This window comes from Pithys albifrons, chromosome 4 (assembly GCF_047495875.1).
Source record: "Pithys albifrons albifrons isolate INPA30051 chromosome 4, PitAlb_v1, whole genome shotgun sequence".
Lineage (NCBI taxonomy): Eukaryota > Metazoa > Chordata > Aves > Passeriformes > Thamnophilidae > Pithys > Pithys albifrons.
Genome location: NC_092461.1, coordinates 5,437,513 through 5,458,625, shown reverse-complemented (window position 1 = coordinate 5,458,625; position 21,113 = coordinate 5,437,513). Strand labels below are relative to the sequence as shown.

The window sequence follows — 21,113 nt, the reverse complement described above, 5'->3', positions numbered from 1 at the left end:
GAATGGGATTTTTAGAAAAAGACATTACAAAATCAGGCCTGGGAAATTCATTATGAACCAAGACTCATCATGAACCAAAGGTTCAGCTTGAAAGCAAGTAACAAAAAAAAAAAAAGCTACTTTTTTGAAGGAAATTGTGTGGAGACAGCCATTTACAAAGGAAAAAAGGAGAATCTGTGAGAGAACTTATAGACCTTCAAAGCTCCCTCTTCACAGCAGCTAGCAAGAACCACAGTGGCCCTCACTTCTGTTAACTCCTCTGTATCCCTTGCCCAGTCCATACACATAAACTTTGACTGTCTTCTGTGGGACTGTCATTTTAACTACAGGCTCTGTATTTAAGGGTCTCTTGTCATACTAATTTTTCCAATATTCAGTCAATCGGGTAACAAGATTAGTAAGAGGCAACACAAAGAGATTTGGTTTATCAAGCCACTCACTCTCACATTGACAATGATTGACCATAATGATGTATATATGCACACACCATGGTGATTTAAAGAAGAAAAAGTTCATAAAATCCTAAAAAAAAATCCAGAAAGAAACATATAAATGAGAATATGGAATTCTCTGGAAAAAAACTATGGCCAGAAATCATAGTTTGTTGTAAGAGAAGGAGGAAAAACTGTACTAACTTACCTTTGTCATAATAGGCAAATGCATGTTAGGATAAAGGACAAATAGATATTGGATGATCTAAAATGTTTGGAAGGTTTCTTCCTTCAAGATGGCAACAAAACATAATAGACAAGTGGCAGTATTATTCAGGATACAGAAAGGACAGAATTGTTCAAAAAATGTTTTTATCCTTGCATTTGGAAATAAAGAGAATGATACCCTTCTGTTTGATGATGAGGTTCATTCATTGCTAATGGAATAGCAGAAACAGCTCTTAGAAAATAAGCATCTTTTAAACTTAGAGGGAGAAAGTATCATTTCACTTCTTGGTTTTGAGAGTTGAGTGATGGGATATTCTGTAAATGTAATGACTTTTCAAAAACCTTTGAATTAGTGGTGCACAATAACAAGCATAACCGTGTCCGAAGACTCAAATTAGTTCCATTCAGATAGCAATTAAGATGCATGTCTTTAGCAGTACTGGTGAGGAGGGATAAATTGCCACAACAAAGCACCATTTGGGGGGAATCTTCAAATCAATACCTTATGTCTTTTTTTAAGAGGTATTTTAATTAAAAAAAAGAAAGAAAGAAAGAAAAAGATAGGGCTTGCAAGGGTCTAGGTTGTGTAACAAGTGAGGCTCAGCTTTCCAGTGGCCTGTCTGACTTGGCACTCAATAAATTTGTGACTTAAAGCCCCAAAATTTTCAGTTCTTGCAAACTTCCTATGAATTTTTGTTCTGATTTAGTTCCATTACTATTTCATGCAAAGCAGTTAGCTCTTAAGAAAACCCACTCATGATTGTTAAGAGCCCCTAAAAAACAAGCTGAAAAGGGAAATAAGTGTATCATTAGCCACTGATTACCCCTCACTTTTAAAAGACAGCACCTCTCCCCATCCCATGTGCCACACAGATGCTAAGTACTGTCTTCACACTCAAGTCAGAAAGGTTTCTGACAGGAAAGCTGGATCTGGAAAAGTCAGGATTTGGTGAAATTCTGCCTTCTGAAGGTATTAGTATTATGAATATGTACTCTCTCTTTTTTTCTTTTCCCTGATTTCATGTTGCCATTTTTATCTCTGCTCCCACCTTTTTTATCACTCCTAGTTCCTTTTTTTTTATATATTTGAGGTATCAAGTTCTCCATGCAAGGCATTTTTTTCTTGGCATAACTAGATCCCATTTTAACAAAAGAAAAGTTTCTTAATATTCATAAGATTACCTAGCTCCCTAGTAGTACTGAAGCATGAAAAATTTCAGATGTGTTTGTAGCATGTAGATGATTTGGTGATGTTATCTAGTGTGCTGTTATTATTGTAGCCTACAGACTATGGTTACCTGTCTCTACATGCAGATGGTGATGAACCATTGAACAAAAGCTTTCTAAATGAGGGAGGAGACATGGTACAATTTGAAATTATTAACCATACGATATAACAAAGAGTAAGAGCTCTAAGTTTAAAAACAAAATATAAGGTTACGGTTTGAAAGGAAGATAACAAAGTGTGGAATTGTGTACAATAGATTTATTATTTTTAAGAGCTTGCCTAATTTAACTCCATAATCCCATATGTGAGCATACCATTACAACATATCCTTTCTAAAAAAACCAGTCAGAGGTGGAGGTGGCTGAACTATGGAGCAGATGACATGAAGAAAATTGGTCTTTATTCACATATAAAAGTATAGAATGGGGTCAGATTTTGGGATGAAATTCTGTGTGTTAGAAAGTGGAGTGCTGGCAGCACTGTCACTATTTGCACTATTGCTGGATACAGGACAAATTTAGGAAAAGGCTTTTATTGAAAATATAATTAACTCTGTTCTAATCAGAAGAATTTTTTTTTCCCTTTATTTTTTTAAGTGTAGTTCCAGCATTACTATGTCATAAAAAACCCCTTTATTCCTAGAGATTATCTCTCTTTGTTATGGAGTCACCATCTTCCTGTATTCCTTGGGCTGATGTTAAATGTCACTAAGCAAAGGAGTTCCATATCCAGCTCCTTGATATCCCAGTTAACAGAATAGCTCAGGCTTGGTCTCCTTTGTGTGTCAATAGTCATTTGACGTGTACAACCCTTAATGGAAGGTGAGATACTCCAGTGTTTCAACAGGGTACATTTTCCAGGTGCAGGAAGAGACCACAGCTGAGATGAACCACTGTATCCTTATTTATATGGTTCACTTTGTTTCTGCCTCCTTTAGGGCTTTTTTAGTCACGTTTTGAGCCAACAGTAGGTGAGGAGGCGTGTGCTGCAGGAACCGCTGTGCTGATAGACTTCAAGCAGCTCCAGAGAGTTACTGTTCAGGACCTGAGGGAACCACGATAAACCCTGTGATGGATCTAATTCTTCCTGTTTCACACTTCCTCTGTTTTGTTTAGATTATGCTTTAATGCTGCTGAGGTGTGCCTATGGATATATAATATGCTTTGCATAAGCAGGTGTGGTGCTATTTCCTCTGCCCAGCTTTGCTAATGCAAATTGACGATGTATAAATCCTCGTTCTAGTCCTCTAAGAATCTCACTAGAAAGGAAACTGGAAATATATCTCCATGAGCAGAGGATCCAAGAGGCTGATGCAAGCCCAAAAATGTAGATACTACAGTAGGATTTTTTAAATTTCCAAACATGACCACTCACCTGAGTAGTGCAGTCCTAGGTAAACACAGGAAAATCTAATACAGCTGTTTCTAGGACAGGTAGAAGAGTGATTAGTCCCATGCTGCCCATTTTGGAAGAACAAATGGGTGAGTTTTTGCATTTCATTGTTTGCTGACAAACCTCTGAGTAACACAGTGTCTGACTACATGAGCTGAATAACCACCTAGAAATTTTATTCTAATTCAACATACTTTGGAGGTAAAAATCAGCCCACTACAAAATTAAAATGGTGTAGATTATTTACTTGGGAAAATTATTGTGCTCAGAACTTAAAGATAAATTTATAGCAGTAATTTAACTTTTTTTTAAAGATTATAGCTTATAAGTAAATAATTTTACTTAAAAGTAGTGATTTAATATGGTTAGGAATAGGGGAGATGGCAGTCCAGGAGATGAAATGAGTTACAAAAGTCTTTCTCTTTAGGTGAGCTCAAGGAACGGGTTTATATTCAACAAGAAGCTACCCACAATGTTAGTAGTCAGCAACTTTCCCTCTTCCAAGAATTGCAGTAGATCCACTGATAATAGAATTTATGCTTGAGCACACAGCACTGACTTAAGGTTAGTGCTTATGAATATATTAACGTTCCTTTCAAACTGTAAGGAACACAAGGACTTTAAAAATAATTAAATGTATTTAAAAGTCTCCTTCTGGTTTTATATGTTAGGTTATTTTGTTGTTTGGGGATTTTCCTCTGCTGGATTTATGCTGTTGCACAGCTAATCAGCAGGCTGTGCATGAAATGACTGTTTCATGGAAAAACCCTTGAGTCAGGTGCCACTGAGCCCTCCTTGCAGTTGTGTTCTTCCATTGCATGGGCAAAGTTTAGAAACTAAACTGAGGACTAAACTGGTAAAGTGAAACAAGGAAAGGCTGAACAAAGAAAATCATGAGTTAGCCCTTTTTTTAAATTTTAGTTTAAAAAGAAAGATTGAAGCTGCTCTTTTTCATTCATAATATGTGGTAGTAGAATCATAAAAGTCTGCCTTGCAGGCTATGCCAATGCCAATGGTTTGAGCCTCAAAGTTTACCTCTAAACCTGAAACTATTTCTGAGGTGGAGGCGTAGTAGGAATACCTCTCATCTTCTCAGGGAAATATGCTTATTTTCCTCTTCCAATATCCTTTAGATGGGTAGCTTCTTGATATTATCAAACTGTAAACAAAAAACGAAGTCTTGGAGCAACTTTGGAAACCCATACTGTGTATTTTACTGCTTCTGTGTTTGTGTTCAAGGCTTAGTGGCCTTCTTCCAGTATGTAGGAATTATTTTAGGGCAGGGAGTCTAAGTATTTTTCTGTACATGTCTCACAGGGACAGGAAGACAGAACATGATTTGTTCACCTACACACTCCTGTGATGCAGAAAGAACTGGCAACTCTGTGATTATGGTGTTAAGCCAAGTTAGGAGGCTAAAGCACAAATTTTTCTGCCTTTGCTGTTACATCAGTAGTATGTAGAGAATGATACTGTTTTTCTTGTGCTTTGTTTTTTCTCTTTACATTACAAAGTCTCTGAGGTATGAGTTGATGCTGATTATGGACACATATATCATCACAGTGTTCACTGGAGACCAGTCACAAGCAGCACTTCTAAGAGTTATTTTGGAACAAATAATAAATAGTATTGATGAAGAAATATGGACTGTTAAGAACTGAAGGAAAATACTACCTCTTCTGCTGTGAAGTCAAAGTTAAAAAAGCTTAAATGGTCTTTGCTTTTCTCCCTATGGGTGTTGTGTATTCTCACAGCCTTCACTAACCATTTCAGAGCAGGACAGCTGACCTTCAAAAGTAAATACGATTAAAGCTGAACAAATCAGGTAATTACAATAAAAACATGACTTGACAAGCAGCCTCTGGACAGAATTACAGTTCTATACACAGCCTTCACATTCAATTAGGATGATTCAAAATGGTAAAAATATTTGTTTTACTTTTGTTTGATATTTTTTGGGATACTCCATTTCTAACTATATTAGAGACCTTTAGAAGAAAATATAGTTCAACTTAGATACTGAGTTCTTAAATCCATCACTTGAAAGTGTTAACAATGTTTTGCCAGAGGTACCTGGTCACCCATTTCCACCCAAGTCTTTCATGACACAGAATTTCCCTCCCTGCCATGGCTCCCTTCCCTCCACTACTCTTTGGCTACAACCTGTTGGCAGCTCATAGTTGGCCCAACTGCAGAGCCATGCAGAGAGGAGGAGCATGTGACTGTCTCCTGCCTTTCCCTTCTTTTCTCAGGATGCAAGTGCAGGCTCCCACCTCTGTGGGGGTACACAGAAAGCCAATGTGAATGGTGAGAACCAGAGATGGCAGGACATTAAGTCCAAAGAAAAAGCAGGGCTGCAGACTAATGCTATGAATGTTTCTGTAGTATTATCATCATAGTTTCAGCACCAGCACTTAGAATCAAGACACTTCACTGTCACCTGTCACTACTGTATTGCTCAAACTTTCAGATGTTCCCAAAGCAAGGACGAGTTTCAAGGTCCAGACAAAAACAGAGAAACTGGTGACCCAGGATGACATTACAGCTTTATGCATTAATTAATGATTTCATTGCTGTTAAAGATCAGGCCTATGATATTCCCTGTTATGGTAAAAGGTGGTGGTGTTTAACCCTCCAAGTATCACTTTACTTTGAAATTCTCCCCCCATGCTGATGATGTGCAACATTTCACTCTGTAGAAGAAAACTGACATACACAACTAAATAAGAGAAGGAGAAAATATACTGAAAGCTCTATGGCATACAGTGATGTCCCCCAGGAACAGTTCCTAGGTCCCTGGTAAGGGATGATGCAGAGGAAGAAGTACCTTTCCCTACACAGTGCCCTGCAATCTGACTGCCCAAGGGCTCAGAGCGCAGTGATGCTTGATGGTGTCATGATACTGTTGAAATGCTCAGATGGAAGCAACCTTACTGTGGAGACAGAGAAACAAAATCCAGAATGTGCCATTGGAAACACGCAGATCAGCCCTGAAACACAATGTCATAAAGGGGAACCGACACTCTCTACACTGTAACCTTACAGCACTGAAAAGATTTTGGTTAAATTCCTATAGAAACAACTTCAAAAGCCCTTTAATTCCACTGAAATGAATCTGAGCAACACCCCGTAAAATGCAGAGTGCTCAACCACAATCAAGAAAGCACCATAATGTAGTATAAAAAGATTAGATAGGTGATCTTATCTGGTGAAATCCCTGGTGCTACTTCGATGCCTTAGCATTCAGCAGGATCAGGTACATGGTGGAACACAGTCCCAAACAGATAGGAGACCTGGGAGGGTTTGGATGTGTTTGGCAGAAGAAGCTGTTTGTGCAGATTTGCTTGGGGTCCTGGTCAGAGAGCAGTGTCTGCAGGGCTGTGTTTATTAGCAGCACTACTGTAGCAGCTTGGAGGTTAAGTGCCATTCTGTCCTGGGCTATGATCATGGCACAAAGGTGCCTTAACTGGTGGAGATCCAAGCTGGCACATCCATGTGGCCATACAACTCTACCAACATGGATCCTAAAGTGGTGGCACTGGCATGGCACAGCACCAAGCTAGTTACACATGCAAGAGGCTGGCACTTTTTCAGCAGTGCAAGCACAACACTGTGGTGCTGTAGCTGGGCTGCTTCTCCTCCCAGCAGGAGCTCAGGTGCTGCTGGCCTGAGCATCTCTGCACAGTGTAAAAACATCTAGTCCCAAACTGGAACCCCATCGTGCAAAGTATTTGACAAACACAAAGCAGAAAGATACCTTGCCCCAAGGAGTTTGCTCTCTAAATAAAATGGAACTAGTGTAGAATGCACATTGTTCAGTGTATAAAGCAGTGCTTGTCACTTTTTCTGCCAGCAATGTGCCAGAAGTCAAGCTATTAAATTGCAGTTAGCAGATGGGCTAGGTACTCCCATTGCTTCTGCAGAGTACCACGCAGTGACCACGGCTCTTCATCATACACCTGACTCCATCAAAAATCCATAGTTATATCATAAAGAAGGATATAATATCTCCAGGCTGGATGAATTATATGCCCCTCATTAATATACCCTTTATTTTCAGGGAGCTCCCATCTTTTGAAAGGGTGAAGATTACTTGAGGTTTAATAAATGAACTGCTGCAAAGGAACATGTTGCCCTCCTCCTTCTAAAAAGATGCTATTTATATCAATAATCCCATTGCAAGTGTTACTCCAAACCTCAGAACAGAACAGTGACAAGTTAACCAACCATTTTTGTAATAACATTTACTGCCCTTTATGAAGTTAACAAATCTATTTTTCAAATTTCAGTCATTTAGAATACAAAGGGAAAAGCTATTTTTTCATATGATAAAATGTAGCTGCTGCTGGAATCAAAGAGTCAACCACATTTTTTTCATTAATTTGATTATTCTGAAATGATTGATAAGATTAATTAAAACTGGTTTGATTCAGAGATCTTCAGAGAACCTATCTACACAACTCTTGCAATTTCCACTTGAATAAAAATGGAACAGCCTCTATAGGGAGACAGATATACCCAGCATGCCTCTTTCCACTCTAACTGTATGATAGTTATTATGCCTATTATTCTCCTTGTGAAGCTTCAGTCCATCAGGAATATTTTGAGACTCTTTCTAGTGGTATGTAGAAAGAAAAGAAAAGAAAAACAAACCTGTGAGAGAAAGAAAGGAGGAAAGAAGGAAAGAAAATAATGAAAGGAAAGGAAATAATGAAAGAAAAGGAAAGAAAATGGAAGAAAAAAAGAAAACCCCAAAACTTAACTATAATTTCAACCAATTAAAAAAGCTCAGCTAGTCTGTTGTATCTTTTGGAGAACAGATAATTTCACCTCCCTGAGGAAAAAGCCTTAAAGACTTCCTTTAAAGCTGTGAATAAGCAGTAGTAATTTTCCCCCTCCCTCCTCTTTCCTGTTCTGTGATCTGTAGTTAAGTGTATCTAATAAACCAATAGTATTTGCATGAATAAAATCAAACTTGTATTACCAGATCATTATTCACATAAGATACTGTGCTTAGGGAGGATTCAATCTACTCTCTGGACCCACAGATGTTCTTTTTGAGTATGTCTATAAAAACCTTTTAGACAGCATTTATTTTCCTGTTTCATAATGTGACCTTGTTTTTGACTAGTCTTTAGTCCATCTGTCCTGCTTCTATAAATAAAACAACCTGTGGAAGGGCATGGCTGACACAGCATTCCCACTACTCTCTTTCTTAGAATTTTTTTGTCTAAATGTGCTCCACAAGATGACTTTTTTTGTAACATCTCAGTACAATCACTATTCCAACAAATCTCAGTGACCATCAAGAAAACATAATCAATAAACACATTGTTATGTCCTATCAGTGTTATGATAGGTAAAGCCATAATCCAACTGAATTTTAGATATGTGTCTAATAAAAAAAAAAAAAACCAACAAAAAAAGAACCAAATATTCAGTACACTGCTATTCAGTAAATGGGCTTCAGTGGGTTTTGATATTAAACATGCATGTAGGTGTTTTTTTCTAAATTTGGTTCCATAAAGGACATCAAACTTAACAGGTATCACAGGGGAAAGTAAATCTGTTTTAAGAAGTAAAAAGAACCATGCAGGAATCTTCAGGAGACTGAAGTAAAACTATTGATTAAATAGTACAGGTCTTAGTCTATCTAATGCTGATAATACTAAGCAGGAAACATTGTAAGGCAGTAAAATAAGTTCCTCATCCCAAGTCAATAGGAATTTTTGGCATATTGGACCCAGAATTTTTCCAAGACTTTTCTTAGCAATTCATGTGCTTGGAGTAATGTATACTCATAAAAGATGTACTTTATGCCACCACATTATGGTTTAGTCAGAGTGCACATTAAATCTCTCTTTACAGTCCTGGGCAAGGATTTCCATATTTGCATGAGTCTACCTATAGTAAGCTCTTGTACAATCTAGGCCAACATTTGCATGTGAAAAGTCATCAAAAATCAGGAGGAAAAGTGCCTACCTCAGTAATTTTTAAATAACTCAGGCCATTAATTGGTAACCTTTGTTTCTCCTACTTGCACAGCCATAAATTAGTTTTATGGATTAAATATATTTGAACTTTTAAAATTGCTTTTATAGCTTAAAAAGCAAAACACTGTATTTGAAATGACACTTCCAAACCAGTGGAGGATAGAGGGGGCTGTGTGTCTGAGAACTGATTGGGACTCTAATATCTATTGTTACTGGAAAAAAATCAGTCTAGTTAATAATTGCAGCAACAGCCCCAAAGTTCATGAAAGAAAATATTAGAATTAGCAAAATCAGTTTTCACAACAAGAAATTCAGCATGTTATTTGTTTTTAAAGGAAAGTTTTAGGAAAGCAACAGCTGTATGGCACATACCAGTTAAAAAATATGAAAAACCTCTGGTGGTAAAATTGGAACTTCCTCAAGTGCCACTTATGATTTCATTACCAATTTGATGTCCCTACTTATGAAGCCCCAACATAATCTTTTAAACACTGGAGTAATCACAGGCAGTATTCTACTTTCCTGACAGGTGTGTTGTTAGAGATGCAAAGCACACCTGTGGCACTTGGGACTTAGAACCAGTGTTGTGCTGGTGGAGATGGAATTATATGCTGCATGGCTGAGGTTTTGTAGGGGCATGTTGTGGTTTAAAAGGTTTTGGCTTTTGATTTCCACAAGGGACCAGAAGTGAAGAGGTGGATTCTCAAGCAGTTGTTGCTCAACATTTAAAACACTTGCATATGGTACAGTTCAGTCTTGTGCTTTGTGGCTGTTCTGGCTTTGGAGCACCTCCAAATAGTGTAATCAGTCACACAGCACTGGTATGAAGGAAAATGGTGTCACAGCAGCGAGGGGTCAACTGTAGACATCATCAGGGCTGCTGCTAGTCCTTGCTACAGAACTCCTCTAGAGGAAGCTCTCACTACTGCTAAAGAAAAGCATTCCTGAATTCCCTACCACCTTGCCTGAATCATGCAATTGAAAACCAACCAGCCAATTAACTCAGAGATTCCCTTTGCTTGCCTCGTTCTTTGCAGCTACTTCCAACTTGTCTTTTCAATCATGATAAGGGAAGGTATTAAAAGAATAAACCATTAATATCTTGCATAATTGCATGACTCCAGGAGATGGAGCCTTAACAATACCAGTTCTGGATGCGTCTTTAGTAACTCTTGCCACTCTCACTACACTTGGCTTGAATCAGCAGTAGCTGTGTTCCTGGGCTCTCTTCTACCAGGGAAGGCAAAAAATATGTTTTTTTTACATCTGTGAACAGTTAGAGAGCTTTCCAGAAGAAGCAGCACTATGTGGGCAGAACTGAAGATATTCCTTCAGCCTGACTGCCTTGCAGAGAAGTTTCACAGGCATATTTTTCTGTCCCCAACACGGATCTCCTGCACTGACCTGGAACTCAAGAAATTCCAGAGGACTTCTAAATATCTTCTTCTGCTCCACACTTGAGAGAAATCAGATGGAGAAACTTCTAGTTGGTGTCAACATTAGGGTCCTAATGCTTTGAAGTCTACAGTGGTGGGTCTCACCATTTTGGACTCACTTAACCTAAGCGTGTTTCAGCACTTCCAATGTGGGTACTTTGATCTCAGTCTTTTGGCACATACAAAGTAAATTGAGGGAGTGGGATCAATGCTGCTCGCTCACTGTAACCCACTTGCTTGAGCTCATCATTTTTCACCAGCTTAATAAAGGCTCTGGATTATAGTTCACCTCTCAATAGATGCTGTGAAGCATGTAAGACAGCAGCTTCTCCAAGAACTTTTATGCCATTATCCCAGAGTTCAGGAGAAAAGCTAAATGAAACTAAAGGAAATACTGAAATAAGTATATGCACTCACTTACCTGAGTTTTCTCCCCATTCTTGAGCATTCATCTGAGTCTTTTTAGGTTTCAGGATCTTGCATTTTCCCTTGCCTATAGGCTTTCCCCTAAACACCTGGCATCCCATCTTCCTCCTGTAGCCACTGAGGGAGCTGAGCACTTCTTCTCAATAACTGAGATGACAGAAGAATTTTTTCCTTTGGAATCATCAGATTTCTTTGTCAGGCAATTAGTAACTTAGCTACCAGATCATGAGAGCAGGGGATTTTTCTGGGTGCCAGCCAACTCCTCGCCTCTGACTACCTTCGGGTGAAGACATGATAATAGAAGCTGAAGAACTTTTTATTGGTCTCTCTCTCTTCATCATGTGGAATCCCAGTCCAAGAAAGTTGTAAAAAGCCTAACTGCCGAACCCATTCCTAACAGATAGTTTGATTAAAAAAATTCCGCATTTCTCATATCTATGTGGAAAAATTCACTACCCCAAAGAGGGAAATACCATTTGTACAGTGAGGGATTCTTCCAACTCTCATCTTTTAGAGATCCTATTCATACATCTCTAGCTTGATTATTTTGTGCAGATGAACATTTTTACCTGTTTGGACATGTCTGCATCTTGATGTAAAAGAAGACTGATAGAGCTTTTCATCAGTCCAACTGAATCCATCCATCAATCAAATATTGACATATGACTAGCAAGAGAAATCTATCCTTAGTCTATCTGTCTTTCATTCCTCCCTATCTTCAAAGTTATCCACTCCTACAGACCAATTAATCCAGATCTGACAGTGGTACTTTTGCTTTGATTTCTTTGTGACAGAGTATCCAAAAGTATTTCTTGGCTTGTTCTAGCACCTACTATCCTCTGCTTAGTGGTTCAGCAACAAACACGCACACTATTGCTAATTAATATATTTGAAATTCTATCCTGGCACACAACACTAAAAAAAAATCTCAGAAGTCATTGACTGCAGTAGCTATTAATCATCCCTAAGCCTTTGCATTTGTCCTAATTCAAAGCATTTTTTTCACAACATATTTTCTGCATATCACCCCACTGTTGATCAACGTAGGTTTCAAAATTCTTGTTTATTTTATTTTACGGCATGTCAGTCTGGGAAGTTAGACAAAAAAAAGAAAAAAAGAAAAAAGAGGCTGTTTATTTGTCTCATGCTGAGGAGTTTCAGACTCCAGCAGGGTTCAATGGAGTGTGTGTCACCATCACAGAGCGTGCTTAAGGAGGCACACTGAGTGGGAGCTGGTGATGAGAGAGAAGGAGCAGAAGAAGTCTGCATTTGGCAGCTGAGAAGACATAAAGGAAAACAAACAACAGTTTTTGCAGAGAAGCCTCTTTTATGCTGTACAATGGATGCCTGTTATTATTGGCCCATATTATCCATTCTGCTGCAGAAAGGGAAGTAGCCTCTTTCCACAAAACTCAGCCCTACCACGCACAGAAGGTGTCAGCTCCACAGCAGCTCTGCTGTGTGGCCTCTGAAGACCTCAGGAAAGACACCAAGACTGTCTCTAAACTGAGACACTGCCTCAAATACAGGGAGGTGTAGCATAATATGTTGTTCTCATCCAACTCTGTAGTGTCTCCCTGAGAAAAATGAATAAAACAACCCATTATGCAGATATGGTCATCCCAGAATTCCTGATGTACTAAGGGTGGATCTGGGTCTCTCTCTAAAATTTTGCAACCAGTGTAGAGCAAAATTTGAATTTTTTTTTTTTTTTTTTTGCCTCAGATCTTTCCCACACACATTGACTCTCTGGAAAAGAGCTAAAATATTGCTGTGAGCAATAACTTATCCCTTTCTAAAATACTGCTCTGTAAGAATAAATTTGCCCCTGCAATGAACTGGATTTATTAAAATAGCAGGTATTTTTACAGCATGCAGATATAAGGATGTGTTCCACAAAATCTGGGAGTTCTAACACTCATTATACAATAATACTGTCAAAATAATATAATAATACCTGCCAAAAGAGAGTGCACTTTTAGGGAAAAAGTACCTACCTGTTTCCAGGAAAGTGTAACTGTGAGAGAAACACTGAGGTCGCTCTGCCCATTTTTTTTTAAAGAAGATACTTAGAGAAGGTAGGAAAAAAAGTTATAACTTTACCTAAATAAAAACTAGAAGTTTTCAAAAACACATATGCTCAATAGGTAACCAATTAAATAAATAAATAATGAACTCTGCACCCAAACCACACCAACCAACCAAACAAAAAACTATCACCAAGCTCCCCCGTAAAAAAGAAAAGGTTTAAATTCAGCCCCTAACTTGCCCACTCTGCCATTGCAGTTTCTATGTTTGGGTTGCAGTGACCCACTGTTCAGCAGCTGAACCTGCCTTGATCTTTTGGGAAAGCCCTTGCCATCACCTCTGAGGTGGCCTCTCCCATCTGTCACACAGGTCACACTCCTCTGAGCAAGCTCAGCGCCTCACTCCAGGAAGGAGCCATTTCTCTCATCCACCCAGAGCTCATCTGACCTATTCTTGCAAGAATACATGATAACTTAGCACAGATAAATCAAAAAGATGCTGCCCTTCACAGCAATACAATATTGCCAGCTTTCTAAACAGTGCTTTCACCTCACCTTGGCTATGCAAAATTTTTATGACTTAAATGGCAGGAGATGTTACTTATTTGGCTGATTTCTCCTCCTCCCTTCCTCTGGGAGCACACAAGGACAGAGGACTTATTGGAGGCTGGGACAAAACAGTCTTATCTATAGCACATCACTGCTTAGAGCAAATATTGTTTCTAGCTTCTGATTCTGTTTTTCCCTAAGGTAAGTTTAACTCTCATTTAGTTTAGGCATTTAGTTTGCCTTTGCTCTGTTATTTCCCTGAAGTACCCAAAAGCAAAACATAACGCTGTGTCCCTGTTCCCTTTTGGTATAGAAATATTTCCACATTTTTATCCAAAAAGAAGACAGGGAGTAAAAAAAACTTATGTGGTTTTGGGGTTTGTTTGGGTTTTTTTATAGGATTTGGAATTTCTTTTGCACTGGAAGACTCAAACAGTGTTTGGAGACATTGGCAGGGATATCACAACAAGGGAAAACTGAATTTCCTCAGGCCCAAGATACACTTGCAGTGCCACTCTCTTTCACCTTGCTGTCATTTTTTTCCATATAAAAATGGCCATTTGGTGATTGAACACAGCTTATACTTCTACTTAAACAGCTGATTCATTGACATTTTTGTCTTGAACTATTCCACATTCCTTGCAGGAGAATTAAGAGTTTTATGCCTCTGTATCTTGTCTCATTATGTTACAATTCCAGTAGAGTTAAATAGGATATTAGACTTTCATTTCTGAGAAGAGCATTTGAAAGGGGTAGGGGGGAGATGTGAATGGGAAAAGAAAAGGAGGGGGAAAAGGAAAATATATTTGACCTTGTGTTTCCCAGTGCTAAAGATGCAAAATCTGGGGCAGGATTTAGATTTTAAGGAGATCATTTGGGATAAAGAAGGGAGGGTAAGGGCAAATGAGATCTATATGGTTTTTAGTTTTCTGTTTATCTTCAGAATTGGTGTTACTCAGTGTATAGATGCAATGTATTTACCTTCATACATGACCTTACTAATATTGAGTATTTACTTCTTGCTTAGAATATTTTTTTCCATAGCAGTAGATCATGCAACAAAATTCAAAGTTTGGTAAACAATCTCTTATCTTAGTTACCAAAAAATGAGGGGTTTTTGGTAAAGCAGCAAATAAAATTTAGATTTCCTAATTTCCCAGATCTGTGTGTGTACCTCTAGACCATTACTCACTGGAAAAATCAATGAACTTTATGATATAATATGACAGTGGGAGCGTCTTACAGCTTGTCCTTGACAGATGTTTGTATTGACAGCAAACAGCCCAAAAGACAAAGCTTGCACCATGACAATTCCACAAAATCACTTAAAAAAACCAAAAAGAGTAACAATCCTCAGGGTTCCAAACCTTCCAAATTAAGGAATTAAAATCCCTATAAAATGTCTAACCCCGGAGGCTTTTTACTGTAGAATTATCACTGGTAAATATATAGATTATTTAATTAATCCACTTGATTTCAAGTTGTCTGCTCTTTTATTTTCCTTCTGTGCCTCACTTTGGTGGTTTGAGCCCCCTGGCACCTTCATAAATTGCTGAGAGGTGTCTGGTAGAAAGGATCGGAAGTTCACAGGCACAGGTGGATGTGGTGTAAGGGACTTCATCCCAATGTCTCAGTCCCATCTCCACTCAACACTTGCCCCTTGGATGCAGTCCTGAGTTCAAAGATGCACCCAAAGTGGCACCCCAATGGTACAGCCTTGCCAGCTTTGCTTTTAATGAGATCAGGGTTTCACCAGGCTCTGGAGTCTGTGATTCAAATGCTCTCCTCGCTGTTCAGTTAATGGGATCAGAGTAGCTCCATCTGTAATGTGCGGGTTGTCTCCTGGGTAATCTGCCTCAAGGAGATGAATTGAGAAGCTTACACCTTTAAATATGATGCAGTCAAGGAGAATTATAATTATTGCATGTATTAACACCGTGTACAAGACCCAAATTACATGGCATAGAAAATATGAAATAAAATGGAATATTGCAATAGCCAATAGTCAGGAAAAAAAACCCTCTGTTACTGAGCATTATCTATGCTGTTGGAAAACTTTGCTGTGGAGAAAAGAAACAGAAGATACATTATCCCTGAAACTACTGGAAGTCCTCTAGGGCCGTGAGGCAGATCATCGTATTTAGCTTGTATGTGGGAGTTGGAAAGAACTCCATCAGCTTATACTGTCATTTTTTCTTCCTCAGGATCAGTCTTTTTCCTTACTTTAAGATCAGAGAACAAGTTTTGCCTCTTTCACTGTCTAGCCTGGTTCATTCATCTAAACATACTGTTTGGATAAAATGGTCATTTTTTCAGAGGAATTGTTTCCAAAAGGTGTCCATGTATTCTCTGTGTTGGTAGACTAAGGAAGAGGTTGATTGAATTTGGGAAATCATATCTGAAGTTGACTATAGGATCTGGGTGTCCAGTTTACTTTTCTGGTACTGAGAAGTATGCATATAAATCCCTAAGCTTTTGAAAAACATAGCTTAAGGGCTTGATTTGTCAGTCTTAGCCTAAAGGAATGTAGGTGTCATCAGCTACAAATACAGTTGTTAGCATTTAGCTGTCAAATGACTTGATTTGCATGTATAAAGATTATTTTAGCCTCCAAATATTGGATCTCCTGGTGCTGCCCAAATTGAATGTTGAGTAGAAAACTGCACATATAAGATTAGGCTCTGATACCTTAAAGAACCTTTAGGAAGCTTAGCCTTTGCCTACTTAAAGTTGAAGTAAAAGGCACTGGAAGCTGAAGAGAAATATATTATAAAATATTAATTTAAGATCTATTTATTTGGCACAATAAATGCTGTTGTCTGGTATATTAACTCTATTAGTAGTGAGCTCTGATTTTAGCTGCTCCTTTCACCATTAGGATGTCTACATTGCCACATAAGAGACTGCCTTGAGTCTTTGTCAAAGAGACTCTCTTTCTATTAATGTGGCTTAAAAGTAATTGTAATTTCCACAGTAACAGGAACTCCTACTGTCCATACATTTTCCCAACAAATTCATTCTTCTGTGTGAGTTAAAAAAATAGTAACTGAAACTATATTTCTCCACTTCAGAAATCCACTCCAAAATACAGAAACACCGTGTTGTATTGCAGGCAGGAGTAACACATTTTCACTGCTTTTGTGGAGGGCTTCCTTCACTCTACAGTAAACAATATTTTTTACCCTGATTGTTACCTCATACAATACAAAAGTTCATGTCATAATAATAAGCACCTCAAATTACCTAAACCCTTTCCAGTTATTGTTTAAAATGTTGTACTGTGGATCACAGACAACCACATTAGGGACCAGCTCCAGAAAAGACTTGTGTTTTCAGCGAACCTGAGCATTCTGTGCAGCTTCATTGACATCAGGGGGACAAGAGCAGAATACATCAAGTGTGGATGAAAGTCATAGATGCAATGCATCTGTTTTTGAAAGTTACATACTCCATGTGAGTGAGAAGGGAAAACAGGGTCTCACAACTGCAGCTTTCAGTCAGAGACTTGTACAAAGTTTTGAAAGCCTGTGGGAGGTGACATGCTGAGCTAAAGGACTTGATATGGAAGTAATTAGGCAGTGGACAAGAAGCGAGACAGAGAAAATAGTAGAATAAGAGCTTTTAAAAAAGAGAAATGATTGCTTAAATATCTCCTCCCCTCACCATCCCTGACCTCCCTTAAGTTAAGGCAGGCACAATAAAAGATCAACACACTTTCCTCTAATAATAATTTCCTCAGTAATCAAGGAGCGGAAGTTGTTACATGGAGTATGATCAGTTGGGAGAGATTTGCTCCAGCATTTGGTCCTCATGCCAAGAACACAAAGCTGCCTAGTAGGAAATCCTCCACTCATGAGCAGGGAATAAAGCTGAAGTAGCAATCAGCAGCTGACCAGCTGACCAAGCAGGAATTTCAGCAAGTGGTTGCTGAGCTGTTTTAGACTAGTCTGTGCATCAGATCCCACCAGCTCTGACAGAGGCTCTACGCTTTGGGCAAAACCTTGCAACTCCCTGCAAGGCTGTACAAGGACCACAGTGCAAGAAGGTTTGGAGTTAGAATAGACAACAAAGAGTGAACCAAGAAAAAAAAAAGAAAAGGTGACATTTAGGTGAGACCTGTACACTAGGAAATGGAATGGATAACTTGGTGGGATAGAAAACTGAGGAATTGTGATCTTTGTTGCTCATTCTGCCATCTTCTTTTACCTCCCACCACGAGTAAGGAACATTTGGGTGGATAAGTAGATCCTTTGGATTGGTTTAATGCCAGCAATGAGAACATTTGTGAAGCAAAGCCAAGCATGCTGGCAAACATCCATCAATCATTCTTTCCTTCATTAAAGTCCTCTCACCTTGTGAGAATAAATTGATTACGCTACCATAGGACATGCTTCCTCCAGCACTTCAAAGCCTGCAGAGGTGGAAGCTGGATTTGGGCCATAGTGCCTGGAGCCTTCAAGAGTTAATTAAACATAATAGTAACCTATATATTTACATGTCCCTTTTTGATGACAGCAACAGAATAGAGGTTAACCCCACTTTTCAGGTTCTCCCTCAGGATTTATTTGAACTTTGCTCTCGTTCCACCTCTACATCAGCATGAACTGAGTTCTGCAAGATAGAGAGGAGCGCATGCTGCATCTCCAGCTGCAGACATGGGCTGCAGCGATGGAAAGACTGAAGGATTTGCCTGAGGTTATGCAGAAAAACTATGGCAAGGTGCAGTTGTATTATTTCATCCTCTTCTTTCTCACAAATTCCCTGCCACCCTCCTTCGTCTGAGATGACTCATGAGAACACCAGTACATAAATAAGTATAAATGACATGTAGGCACTGGCAGAAATTCTGCAAAGCACCTTACTGCTGCTGAGGTGGCAAAGAATGAGGAACAGAAATCTTTCAGATTTACCAGTCCTAATGCAAACAGCATTTATTTAAGCTTTGACATAAAGATCAACTAGGAAGCTTTAAAGACATCACTAAAACCTTCAAGCTGCATAACATTGATGAAAAATTGACTCAGGATCAACACGCTGCACTGTGCTTACTAGCCCTGACAAGGTGGATAAAAATAGCAAGGAAACAATGCTGGCGTCAATCAAAGACTGGGTGAGCCAAAGAGTTTTGCAAATACTCCCACGTGGGATGAGTCAGAGATGGAGTGGAGAGCTTGAGAAACACAAGGCAAGCAAAATCTCTTTAAAAGAAGTTTCAGTGTGTGCTCAGAAGACTTAGACAAGCTGAATTTAAAGCAACAGAGAAATATTATTGAAGTGAGGAGGAGGAAAACGGTCCTGAAGGTGTTTAATTTCATTTTATAATTTTTTTCTCTCACTAGTTTTCCAAATAAAATGCTACATGAAGTAAATGAAACCAACAGTATACATTTCCCAGCTGAAGTCTGGCAGCAAGAAACCTGATGCCTATGTTTTCATGTGAAGATGTGATTGGCACCCTGCAGGACAGATCTGGTAGAGAATATTGATGCCTTCCATCAGTAAACAAAGACAAGGACAAGTTCAGCAGCTGATGGACAGAGAATGGCATGCCAGTATTGGTACTTTAGGATAGGAAATAAAACAACATATTGCAGCCAATTGGACTTTGGAGAGAATTTTGAGAGGTTATGAAGTTATTTGCATTTTTCCTAAAACAATTATTATTAATAATAATATTATTATTTTATTATTATTATAATTAATAATAATAAAAAGAATAAAAATAAAAATTAAGTAAAGAAAAAAACAAAACGAAAACCTCACAAAGTGAGTACTGTAACTCTCTAGACACATCAAGCAACCAAAAATGTCCTAAAGGTTTATAGAAGATGGTATTTTTAGATATAGTAGACTAAAGTCTCCTATACATACAATGCCAGGCACTTTAATGTTTGTGCTTACTTTGGAGAATTTTACAATAATCGAGTTTTGTAAAGTCTCTCATTCTGAAATTCAGCTAGGGGTGTTTTTGCAATATTTGAAGACCTAGTCCTTTATAAAAATACTCAGTTTCTTTAGGCCTGGGACCAGGTTTCTTAACAATTTCATGCAAATGACTTTCTTTTATCCCATTAGGAAAGGTGCACAAATATGGTGTAACACACGAGAGCTCTAAATGTCAGCTCATGTCACAATAAACATCTTTCCCAAGGTGAGGAAAGAGGTTTCTTTCACCAAGCTTTTATCCACTCTCTGATTTTCTCCCCGTGTCAGGTCTTTTCACCACAGACACTTATTTTAGAAGCTGGTTTTACAGCATTTGAAGTTTGCACAATGCAAATTTTACACAATTTTGTCCTGAAAAAGATCCTTGCCAATAGCCAATCTCTTTTACATTCCAGAATGATTCTTCCTTACAATGGGTTCCCACTTTATCTATCTCAGTGACCACTTGTGGATTGGGGTCTGAAGCAGGAAAGCAGAATCACTGCAAGAATACAGCAAAGACACTTCCTCCACCCCCCTCTGCTATATATTCTTCATCTTTTACTTATATTTCTTTGAAGTTTCAGTCTTTTGCAACTGTTGAGTTAGGAAGATTAAAGCTATTACTGTTTTATTAAAAGTCCAGTGCTCTTTGCCACTCCTTTCCTCTTTTTTGACTGAAAAAGGAGCCAAAACTAAGATACTATCTGTGGGTAGGAAGCATCTGAACTGAAAATGCCATGGTCTCTAGTGGTTGCAAGGAAACCCAAATATTTTGGGATACACACAGCCTAATAATTAGCTCTTTTAAAGACAGCAAGTACTCACTTGCAGTAGAAGACCCATCCTAAGAGTATACATGTAGTCATACACCATATTCTTAAGACTCTTTTATATGGCAGAACAATGAGAATTTCAAGTCAAGACTGCAAAAGTACTCATGCTTTCCCTTTTAACTTCCGGAATGAGTGTAAAACAATGTTGAACTTTCTTTATGCTGCATTTTAGCCATGTGAAATGATTCTATCCTTCCTCTACAAAAATCGCAAAATACTGGGAAAGCATAACTGCTGTTACATTATAATTTTGGAAGAAGAGTTAAGTATCAAATCATAGTTTAAGGAAAGATACATAGGCCTTATTAAATGATCATGCCAGAACAACGTTATTGCTGCAGGTTTTTGGCTTAACTGAAGCCTTTGGTTGAAGGTGGAGGTTCATTTTTGGCCTAGAGATGACCTCTGCAACAACCTCAGAGCAAAAGAATGGCTTATCTGCAATGCTAATTTAAATACCACAAGACTGTGACATGTCAAGGTAATGTTATGGTGGAGATACTCAGGGAATAAAGTGACATGTTCATCCACAGAACCTTTGCTTTTGGCAATTGTCTGTGTAGCTCTACATGGGGAAAATCCTACTGTTTATCTGACAATGGAAGATAGAGATATTATTTTATTCAGTAAGATTGATACCAT

At 38.4% G+C, this 21,113-nt stretch overlaps 1 long non-coding RNA gene across 1 annotated transcript in view; it reads right to left on the bottom strand.

Annotated features, from left to right (window-relative positions):
* Positions 1-11,203, bottom strand: part of LOC139670831 (uncharacterized) — a 112,829-nt gene extending 101,626 nt beyond the window's left edge. Inside the window, exon 1 of the long non-coding RNA XR_011697581.1 lies at positions 11,130-11,203. This is a non-coding gene — a long non-coding RNA (uncharacterized lncRNA). The remainder of the gene's footprint in view (positions 1-11,129) is intronic.
* Positions 11,204-21,113: the final 9,910 nt, after the last annotated feature.